This window comes from Zea mays, chromosome 2 (genome assembly GCF_902167145.1).
Source record: "Zea mays cultivar B73 chromosome 2, Zm-B73-REFERENCE-NAM-5.0, whole genome shotgun sequence".
Classification (NCBI taxonomy): domain Eukaryota; kingdom Viridiplantae; phylum Streptophyta; class Magnoliopsida; order Poales; family Poaceae; genus Zea; species Zea mays.
This window is the reverse complement of record NC_050097.1, coordinates 50,670,405-50,681,955: the sequence shown is the minus strand read 5'-3', so window position 1 is coordinate 50,681,955 and position 11,551 is coordinate 50,670,405.

Below are 11,551 nucleotides of genomic sequence, written 5' to 3'. Positions count from 1 at the left end.
TGTGATGACCACGTCAAGACCTCTGGAGCTGCTGCATATGGACCTCTTCGGACCCGTCGCCTATCTGAGCATAGGAGGAAGTAAGTATGGTCTAGTTATTGTTGATGACTTTTCCTGCTTCACTTGGGTGTTCTTTTTGCAGGACAAGTCTGAAACCCAAGGGACCCTCAAGCGCTTCCTCAGGAGAGCTCAAAATGAGTTTGAGCTCAAGGTAAAGAAGATAAGGAGCGACAACGGGTCCGAATTCAAGAATCTTCAAGTGGAGGAATTCCTTGAGGAGGAGGGGATCAAGCACGAGTTCTCCGCTCCCTACACACCTCAGCAAAATGGTGTAGTAGAGAGGAAGAACAGGACGCTCATAGATATGGTGAGGACTATGCTTGGAGAGTTCAAGACCCCCGAGTGCTTTTGGTCGGAAGCCGTGAACACAGCTTACCACGCCATCAACAGGGTCTACCTTCACCGCCTCCTCAAGAAGACTTCATATGAGCTGCTGACTGGTAACAAACCCAATGTATCGTACTTTCGTGTATTTGGGAGTAAATGCTACATTCTAGTGAAGAAGGGTAGGAATTCCAAATTTGCTCCCAAAGCCGTAGAAGGGTTTTTATTAGGTTATGATTCAAATACAAAGGCGTATAGGGTCTTCAACAAATCATCGGGTTTGGTTGAAATCTCTAGCGACGTTGTATTTGATGAGACTAATGGCTCTCCAAGAGAGCAAGTTGTTGATCTTGATGATGTAGATGAAGAAGACGTTCTAACGGCCGCGATACGCACCATGGCGATTGGAGATGTACGGCCTCAGGAACAATTGGAGCAAGATCAACCGTCTTCCTCAACTATGGTGCATCCCCCAACTGAAGATGACAAACAGATACCTCAAGTGGAGGCGCATGATCAAGGGGGAGCACAGGATGTTCAAGTTGAAGAGGAAGAAGCACCTCAGGCACCTCCAATCCAAGTTCGAGCGACGATTCAAAGGGATCATCCCGTCGACCAGATATTGGGTGATATTAGCAAGGGAGTAACTACTCGTTCAAGATTAGTTAATTTTTGTGAGCATTACTCCTTTGTCTCTTCTATTGAGCCTTTCAGGGTAGAAGAGGCCTTGCTAGATTCGGACTGGGTGTTGGCCATGCAGGAGGAACTCAACAATTTCAAGCGCAATGAAGTTTGGACACTGGTGCCTCGCCCCAAGCAAAATGTTGTGGGAACCAAGTGGGTGTTCCGCAACAAACAGGACGAGCACGGGGTGGTGACAAGGAACAAGGCTCGGCTTGTGGCAAAAGGTTATGCCCAAGTCGTAGGTTTGGACTTTGAGGAGACATTCGCTCCTGTGGCTAGGCTAGAATCAATTCGTATCTTGCTAGCATATGCCGCTCACCATTCTTTCAGGTTGTACCAAATGGATGTGAAGAGCACTTTCCTCAACGGGCCGATCAAAGAGGAGGTGTACGTGGAGCAACCCCCTGGCTTCAAGGATGAACGGTACCCCGACCACGTGTGTAAGCTCTCTAAGGCGCTCTATGGACTTAAGCAAGCCCCAAGAGCATGGTATGAATGCCTTAGAGACTTTTTAATTGCTAATGCTTTCAAGGTTGGGAAAGCCGATCCAACTCTTTTTACTAAGACTTGCGATGGTGATCTTTTTGTGTGCCAAATTTATGTCGATGACATAATATTTGGTTCTACTAATCAAAAGTCTTGTGAAGAGTTTAGCAGGGTGATGACGCAGAAATTCGAGATGTCGATGATGGGCGAGTTGAACTACTTCCTTGGGTTCCAAGTGAAGCAACTCAAGGACGGCACTTTTATCTCCCAAACGAAGTACACGCAAGACTTGCTAAAGCGGTTTGGGATGAAGGACGCCAAGCCCGCAAAGACACCGATGGGAACTGACGGACACACCGACCTCAACAAAGGAGGTAAGTCCGTTGATCAAAAAGCATACCGGTCCATGATAGGTTCTTTGCTTTATTTATGTGCTAGTAGACCAGATATTATGCTTAGCGTATGCATGTGTGCTAGATTTCAATCCGATCCTAAGGAGTGTCACTTAGTGGCTGTGAAGCGAATTCTTCGATATTTAGTCGCTACGCCTTGCTTCGGGATCTAGTATCCAAAGGGGTCTAACTTTGACTTGATTGGGTACTCAGATTCCGACTATGCTGGATGTAAGGTCGATAGGAAGAGTACATCGGGGACGTGCCAATTCTTAGGAAGGTCCCTGGTGTCATGGAATTCTAAGAAACAAACTTCTGTTGCCCTATCCACCGCTGAGGCCGAGTATGTTGCCGCAGGACAGTGTTGCGCGCAACTACTTTGGATGAGGCAAACCCTCAGGGACTTTGGCTACAATCTGAGCAAAGTCCCACTCCTATGTGATAATGAGAGTGCTATCCGAATAGCGGAAAATCCTGTTGAGCACAGCCGCACAAAGCACATTGACATCCGGCATCACTTTTTGAGAGACCACCAGCAAAAGGGAGATATCGAAGTATTTCATGTTAGCACCGAGAACCAGCTAGCCGATATCTTTACCAAGCCTCTAGATGAGAAGACCTTTTGCAGGCTGTGTAGTGAGCTAAATGTCTTAGATTCGCGGAACTTGGATTGAAATGTAGCATACATGTGTTTATGCCTTTGATCATGTTCATTCTGCATTTTGTTGCTTATGGTGGTGCTCAAGTTGTACAAACACTCCCTGGACCCCACAAGTCCTTTTTGCAAGTGATGCACATGTTTAGGGGGAGCTGTGCTACAACTTGACACCTTGAGACTAACCCTATGCTTGAGTTTGCTTGTTTTAGTCTCAAAGGAGGTTTGAAAGGGAAAAGGTGGACTTGGACCATGAAAGACTTCCACTGCACTCCGATGAGAGGGTAACCTATTCCAAGTTCATCTCATGTACTCTTATTGCCTTTGTGTTCTTATTTGAAGATTTTGGTGAGGCAATGGGGTTAAAAGGCCAAAATTGATCCCGTTTTGGTGCTTGATGCCAAAGGGGGAGAAAATAAAGGCCAAAGCAATAGATGGATCAGCTACCACTTGAGAAATTTTGAAAATAGTAGATTAGAGCTTTTGGTTTGTCAAAACTCTTTTATTGTCTCTTATGTCAAAAGTTGGCCTCTTGTGGGGAGAAGTGTTGATTATGGGAAAAAGGGGGAGTTTTTGAAATCCTTGATCAAATTTCCTTGGAAAACCTCTCTTTATGTCTCTACAAGTGGATTTGACTTAGAGATAGGAATTTGAGTTTGATTTGCAAAAACAAACCAAGTAGCGGCATAGAGTGATCCATATATGTCCAATTTGAATCAAATAAACTTTGAGTTCTTAGTTGAATTGATTTTGTACTTGTTCTACTTGCTTTATGTTGTGTTGGCATAAATCACCAAAAAGGGGGAGATTGAAAGGGAAATGTGCCCTTGGGCCCATTTCTAAGTAATTTGGTGATTTAGTGTCCAACACAAGTGCCAAAGTGTAAAAAGGTGGACAAAGTACAAATCAATAATAAAGGTATGTTTCTCAGACTTAGTACATTGTTTTATGGACTAATGTATTGTGTCTAAGTGCTGGAAACAGGAAAAATCCAATTGTAAATGTCTTGGCTCGAGCAGCCAAGACTCTGCTGAGTCTGGGAGCACCGGACTGTCCGGTGGTGCACCGGACAGTGTCCGGTGCGCCAGGCTGGTTCGAGCGAAGTGGCCGCTCTCGGGAATTCACCGGCGACGTACGGCTATAATTCACCGGACTGTCCGGTGTGCACCGGACTGTCCGGTGTGCACCGGACTGTCCGGTGAGCCAACGGTCGGCCGGGCCAACGGTCGGCCGCGCGATCTGCGCGGGACACGTGGCCGAGCCAACGGCTAGAAGGGGGCACCGGACTGTCCGGTGTGCACCGGACATGTCCGGTGCGCCAACGGCTCCAGGTCTGCCAACGGTGGGCTTCGCCATTTAAGGAAAGAAATCAGGCACCGGACAGTGTCCGGTGTGCACCGGACTGTCCGGTGCACCAGTCGACAGAAGGCAAGATCAGCCTTCCAAGATTGCTCTCAACGGCTCCTAGCTGCCTTGGGGCTATAAAAGGGACCCCTAGGCGCATGGAGGAGAACACCAAGCATTCCTACAACATTTCTAAGCACCAAGACATCAATTTCACGCATTCTTTTCATTGTGATAGCATATAGAGCTCTAGTGGAGTTGTGAACTCATTGAGTTGTGTTGCGAGCTCTTGTTGCGACTTGTGTGCGTGTGACACTCTGATTCTTGTGTCTTGTGTGCGTTGCTAATCCCTCCCTTGCTCCGTGTTCTTTGTGAATTTCAAGTGTAAGGGCGAGAGGCTCCAAGTTGTGGAGATTCCTCGCAAACGGGATTGAGAAAAAGCAAGCAAAACACCGTGGTATTCAAGTGGGTCTTTGGACCGCTTGAGAGGGGTTGATTGCAACCCTCGTCCGTTGGGACGCCACAACATGGAGTAGGCAAGCGTTGGTCTTGGCCGAACCACGGGATAACCACCGTGTCATCTCTGTGATTGATCCTTGTTGGTTATTGTGTTTTGTTGAGGATTCCTCTTTAGCCACTTGGCAATTATTGTGCTAACGATTAACCAAGTTTTGTGGCTTTAGTTTTCAAGTTTCACAGGATCACCTATTCACCCCCCCCCCCCTCTAGGTGCTCTCAGTTATATGATTAAATCCACCCGAGCCAGAACCCTAGCACGGTCGGCTGCACGCGATTTTCATGCCGTAATTTTGGGCCCTATTTGCTTTACAAAACAGATATAGGATTTACGCTAAATTTCGTATTCATTTACGCTATTTTAGCTCACGTTTTACGCTGGAATCCGCCCGAGCCAGAACCCGCGCACGATCGGCTGCACGCGATTTTCACGCCGTAATTTTGGGCTCCGTTTGCTGTTACAAAACAGATATAGAATTTACGCTAAATTTCGTACTCATTTACGCTGTTTTAGCTCACGTTTTACGCTGGAATCGGCCCGAACCAGGACCGGCGCACGATCGGCTGCACGCGATTTTCACGCCATAATTTTAGGCTCTGTTTGCTGTTACAAAACAGATATAGGATTTACGCTAAATTTCGTACTCATTTACGCTGTTTTAGCTCACGGTTTACGCTGGAATCCGCCTGAGCCAGAACCAAAACCACATACTGCATGATTTATGTTGTCAAGTACATGTCATTATGCAGTCGTAAACGCTGTCTACAGTGTCATATTCGTTCCACGTGATTCGGGCGTCAAAAGATTCCTTTATACATGGTTTACGCATCTTTATCCATATATATATGCACCCAGGTGCAATAACACCCTGAGCATGCCCTCGACCCTCCTGTACGCGCGCCTCCCTGCCCCCGCCGTGGGTATCCTCTAATTGCAAACTTGAGTCTCTGTTTTTACTCCTTGATTACCATTGCATGGTGTGTTGTTGCTCCAGTTGCAACGTTTGTTGCTTGTTGATTGCAACTATGGGTATTCGCTAATTGCAAACTCATGATTGTGTGTTGTTCTATAGGATGCAAACATACTTGATGTGTTTGTCCCCAGGGTGCGGTAAACATTTGATACAAGGGAAGAAGCCTACCTCTTTTACCTTGACTATGCAAAGTTGGCTGGTTTTAGTGTCAGGACAAAGAGGTGTAATTGCAACTACTGGTGTGGTGTGATTGCAACCCCGCATTAGGTGTGATTACAATTGCTGTATAATTCTACCCAAATATCTGTTAAAAAATGTAAACAAAATGATTGCAACTGCTGGTGTGTTGTAATTGCAACTACTGGTGTGGTATGGATGCAACTGCTGAGTTGCTCTGATGTGATTGCAAAAAATATGATTGCAACTGCTGGTCTGGTGTAATTGCAACTGTTGGTCTGGTGTGATTGCAACTTCTATATAACTAGATGCAACTGCTGGTCTGGTTCGAAAATTGTAGCATTCTGTCGGGAGCGTGCGGGAGGGACGAAGACGAAGCGTCGGTTCGGTCTGGGTGGGGCGGTTGGCTTGGACCAGGTGCTCCTGGCGCGTAGGTTAGGCCTGGGTGCATTCTCTACATTGAATGCACCCAGGTGTAATATATAAATACAGTGTATATATATATATCACGGTAAGATTTTGTTTGAATCCCCTAGAGCTAACAATTTAACTGGCTAATAACCTTCTAGTTGGATTAGTTGTCTAATTATTAGGGAGAGTTATTTGGAACCCTAGTTGATAGATTGGCTAAAAGTGATATATGACCATAGTACCCCTGTTACTATCATCTATTTTTAGTGCAGCACTGAAAGTTTTTTAAAGTCAAAACTAAATTGTTTGTGAAAAGAAAAATTAAAGTCACACAAAAGTTTCCAACTCGTGCACACATAGAGGTGGGTATCAAGCCAACTCGGCTCGATATAGCTCGACTCGTTATGGCTCGTTACTATAATGAGCTAGCTCGGCTCGACTTGTTATACTAACGAGTTAAACACAGCTCGTTAAAGACTTTGAGCCAGCTCGATAGACTCGCGAGCCTCACATAGTTTAAGTGTTTAACACTATAGGTTTAAAACCATTATAACATTACTACCATACTATTGTCCTAGGTTCTAACTTGTAAGATTAAATCGAACAACCAAATATATACTAGAGTTGTAGATTTACAACCCTTATTATAACAAGATAGCAACCAACGTCGTTGTAGAGTAATTCACCATCCATTCCACAATTACGCAATATTTCATTGCACAACACTTGTGTTGCATGCTGCTAGCAACCATATGTTTACAAAACCACAACCAATAGCTATTAAATGTTAAATTTGTAGTGCAAGTATGCGGCCATGCAACAATGCAAACATTTAAGCATATATCACATCCACACATGTCAATATTACTGATCATAACTACGAAAGCGCAAGACTGAAAGACGTGACGACCAAATGAACTTTGTGTTGTGGCTTGTCTTGGCTCGAGCTGACTTATTAGAAAACCAAGCTAGAATGTTGGCTAGGCTTGCTACAAAATTAAAATGAGTCAGGCCAAGCCAAGCCGAGCGAGTTATCGAGCCACGGGTATTTTGTCCAGCCTTGTGCATAGAACTACAATAAACTTGATAGTGTGTTACTAGGTCACCACGTCTGATAGGGCTCGGTGGAATCTAGACCCGACAAAAGGATGGGTAATTATATATTTGGCCAGTTACTAGCTGATGTGTTAACTAAGGTTGGCCAGCTAAGGAGTAGTTGAGGATGTAGCTAAGCTATTAGTTGAATTGTTTGGAGAACTATTGTTGATATTAGCAGCTAATTATTAGTTTCATTGGATTCATCAAACAGAGCCTGAGTTTACATGGAGCCAATGAATCAGGCTCTAATACTTCTCTAAGGCTGTCTTTAGTGGCTATCCTATATATATATCATATCTTATTTTAAATTTTACTCTGCAAACAGTGAAATCTATATTGTAAATGATCTATTTTATACGATCTACCGTCGACTGTCTAAGAATGTAAGACCGTTCGAGCAAACGCGACAGCTCAGATTGCCATCTTTGTTTACCGGATGATATCACTAGTACAATTTGGCTCTATACAAGTGGTAGGCTTTTTACATCACAGGCGGTTTGGTTAGAAAACCGCCTGTGATGTCCCAGGCGGTTCAGTACGCCTGTGATGTAATAGTATCACAAGCGGTTTTTGTTTAGGACCGCATGTGGTGCTCTATCCTTTTCACAAACGGATCCTAAGAAAAAACCGCCTGTGATTGTAAAAATAATTTTAATTTTTAACAGAAATATGCAAATACAATTTAAATGAATTAATATTTAATTTTTAACAGAAATATGCAAATACAATTTAAATGAATTAATATTTAATTTTTAACAATAATATGCAAATACAATTTAAATGAATTATAATAGCACACATAGATAACTAGAGAGATTTTAAATTAATTGGCAACCACAATTCATAGTCGATCATACATGATAACAAGTACAATTTGATTCATACAATTTTTCATGAACTACCATTTTTCCGCATGTATGGCTTTAAGTTCTTATCAATTTTCTTTTCCACACGCTTGATTCTCTCTGGACCGTTAAAGACGAACATCTCTTCATACTTATTGTATTCCTCATCTTGGTCTCCCACATTCTCAACTCCAACAATTTTTTGCTTTCCAGAAATAACTACATGCATCTTCTCATCTGCTGGATCGAGTACATAGAACACTTGTGCAACACATTCGACGAGAACCCACGGGTCATCTTTATATCCTACTTTCTTTAAGTCTACCAGTGTGAGTCCGTAGTTATCCACTATCACCCCCATGGGATGTTGTACCCATTGGCACTTAAATAAGGGTATTTTCATGCTTGGGCCATAATCAAGTTCCCATATTTCCTCTATGAATCCAAAATATGTGGTCTTCTGTCCATGTAGGTCAAAAGCATCGATACGAACACCGCTATTTTGTGCAACACTTTTCATGTCTTTTGATTTAGTGTAGAATGTGTACCCATTGATGTCATATGCTTGCCATGATGTCACAAAACACGATGGCCCAGAAGCCAAATTCTTCATTGTTTTCTCTTCCAAAGAGTCTCCGAATGAGATGTTTTTGTCCATTAACCATTCGCTGAAACGATGTTTGTGCTCCCTCATGATCCAGTCCTCTGTGCGGTTCTGATTTTCTTTACGAAGCTCATCCAGGTGTTCCTCTATGTAAGGCTCGGCTATCGTGAGATGTTGTAGTACACTACCATGAGCACAATGTACTAGCTTGTAATCCTCAACGCGAAAAGTTTTCTTGCCCATTCTCCCTCTCCCACATAGTTTACCCTCATGTTTAGGTACAGGCACACCTATCATTGTTCCGTCACTGATGTAATCTATACAGCTCTCAATCACTTCTTCTGTAGTGTATCCCTCCATGATTGAACCCTCTGGGTGAGCGCGATTTCGCACATAACCTTTTAATACTCCCAGGTATCGCTCCAACTGAAACATATGATGTAAATATAGTGGCCCTAATATTTTTATCTGATCCACGAGATGTATGATTAGGTGTACTTGCATATCAAAAAATGATGGAGGAAAACACATTTCAAGCTTGCACATAGTCTCGATGATGTATGCCTTTAGATAGTCCAAGTCTTCTAAAGCTATTACTTTTTGTGAAACCACATTGAAAAAGTAACACAAGCGTGTGATGACAACTTTGACATGCTCTGTTTCGAGGGCTCTTACCGCAATTGGGAGGAACACCGTCATCATCACATGGCAGTCATGAGAGTTGTAGCCAAATAGAGACAAGTCCTTCATCCTGACTAGTCTGCTGATATTGGATAAGAAACCTGTGGGCACTTTGACCCCACACAAACATTTGCAAATCTTTGTTCTCTCCTCAACTGACAAGTTGTAGCTAGCTGGGGGGAGGTAAGGCTTCCCTTTGCCACTATCCACTGGATGAAGTTCCGGTCTGATTTGAAGATCTACTAGATCATTGCGTGATTTGAGTCCGTCTTTTGTCTTACTCGGCATGCCCAGCAAGGTTCCAATGATGCTGTCAAAAACATTTTTTGTTACATGCATCAAATCAATGCTGTGGCAAATTTCCATATCCTTCCAGTATGGGAGGTACTTGAAAAAAATTGATTGCTTCTTGAAAGTTGTGTAAGTTGAAGGGTCAGTTCTCTTTCTCTTTTCTCCTTTGTTTTTTCCCTTTCCGAATACAACATGAATGTTCTTTACAATTTCAAAAACAAGTTTCCCACTATAAGGCTTTGGTGCACCTTCACTTTCCAGTTGATTGTTAAATTCCGCTTTCATCTTTCGGTACTTATGCTGCTTCATCAAGAACCGTCTGTGTCCCATGAACACCAACTTCTTGGATGATTTAAGGTACATGGAAGCAGTTCCATCGACGCACACTACACAACCATTCTTTCCTTTAGTCTTTTGCCCTGATAGTGTGGCGCCACCGGGAGAATCATGGATGGTAACAAATATAATTGCTCTTAAGTTGAAATACTCATGGCAATACTCATCCCATATTCTAACTCCTTCATTCCAGAGCTTTGTCATATCTTCCATAAGAGGTTCTAGGAACACATCAATATCAACACCAGCTGATTTCGGACCTTGAATAAGAATAGTCAACATAATGTACTTTCTTTTGTGACACAGCCATGATGGAAGGTTGTACATCGTTAAAGTCACGGGCCAGGTGCTATGTACACTTCTTTTTTCACCAAATGGATTCATTCCGTCTGTACCCAAAGCAAATCTTACATTTCTGGTTTCTTTGGCAAACTCAGGATACATAAGATCGAAATTTTTCCATTGTGATGCATCAGCAGGGTGTCGAATCTGTTTGTTATTCTGCTTGCGATTTTCAGCATGCCAACGCATAAGCTCAGCCTCCCTAGGATTTGAGAACAAACGTTTTAAGCGATCAATTACTGGAAGATACCACATCACCAAAGCTGGGTTCTTTGACTTCTTTTTCCCATCCATGTCATCCAAAGTGTCATCGTCACTTTCAGGTCCAATAGTGGATTTCTTGTTTTTATTTTTCTTCGGAAATTTTTTTACACAGTCTTGATTGTAGCTCTTCTTGTATCGACTGACATTGCAAACTGGGCATCTTGATGCGTTCTCAAAATCGCCACGATACATAATACAATGGTTCGGACATGCATGAATTTTTTGCACACCCAGAGCTATGGGAGATATAAGCTTCTTCGCTTTATAAGTGCTTGTTGGTAGTTTGTTGGGTTTTGGTAGTAATTGGGACAGAAAATTCAAAAGATCTGTGAAGCTAGTATCAGACCATCCGGCACTAGCCTTCAACTTCAGAAGTTCTAGAACTGTACGCAGTGTAGTAAACTCTTTGTCACAACCCTTTGATTCATCATATAAAGGTTCTTTTGAAGCACTTTCCAGTCCCTCCATTTTAGATAGCCCTTTCTGCGATCCCACGAAACTCAACATTTCTGGTTCCATATGGCGCAACATCTCTTCGCAATCAAATTCTTCAAAATCTTGATTAGCATCCACATTATCCACTTTACCATCAACTTTAAGATCTAAAATTCCGACAACTCTCTCGTCATTACCAGGCACTTCAGACGGATCCAACTCACCATGTTCTGACCATATCATGTAATTGTCTTTAAACCCTCTTTTTAGCAGATGTGATTGGATTACTCCTGTATCTCTCCAAGCTATCTTATTATCACAGTCGATGCACGGACATAATATCTCCTTGCTCTTTCGCAAATTCGCGTGCTTGTTGGCCGCTTCAATAAAGCTTCTCAAATTTTGAATATACAACGGATGTGGTCTTGGCACATTGTACATCCAACCTCGGTCCATTACCTATCCTTATATTGATTAACATCAATAAAATCATTAATTAATTGAATTCATCCATAAAACATGAAACGAATTGATGTGCATGAAAATGAAACAAACATTGCAACAATAGGTACCTTGAGGTGAGACAACTGTGTTTTTAAAGAATCTTTAAACTAGATCAACTATTATAAGTC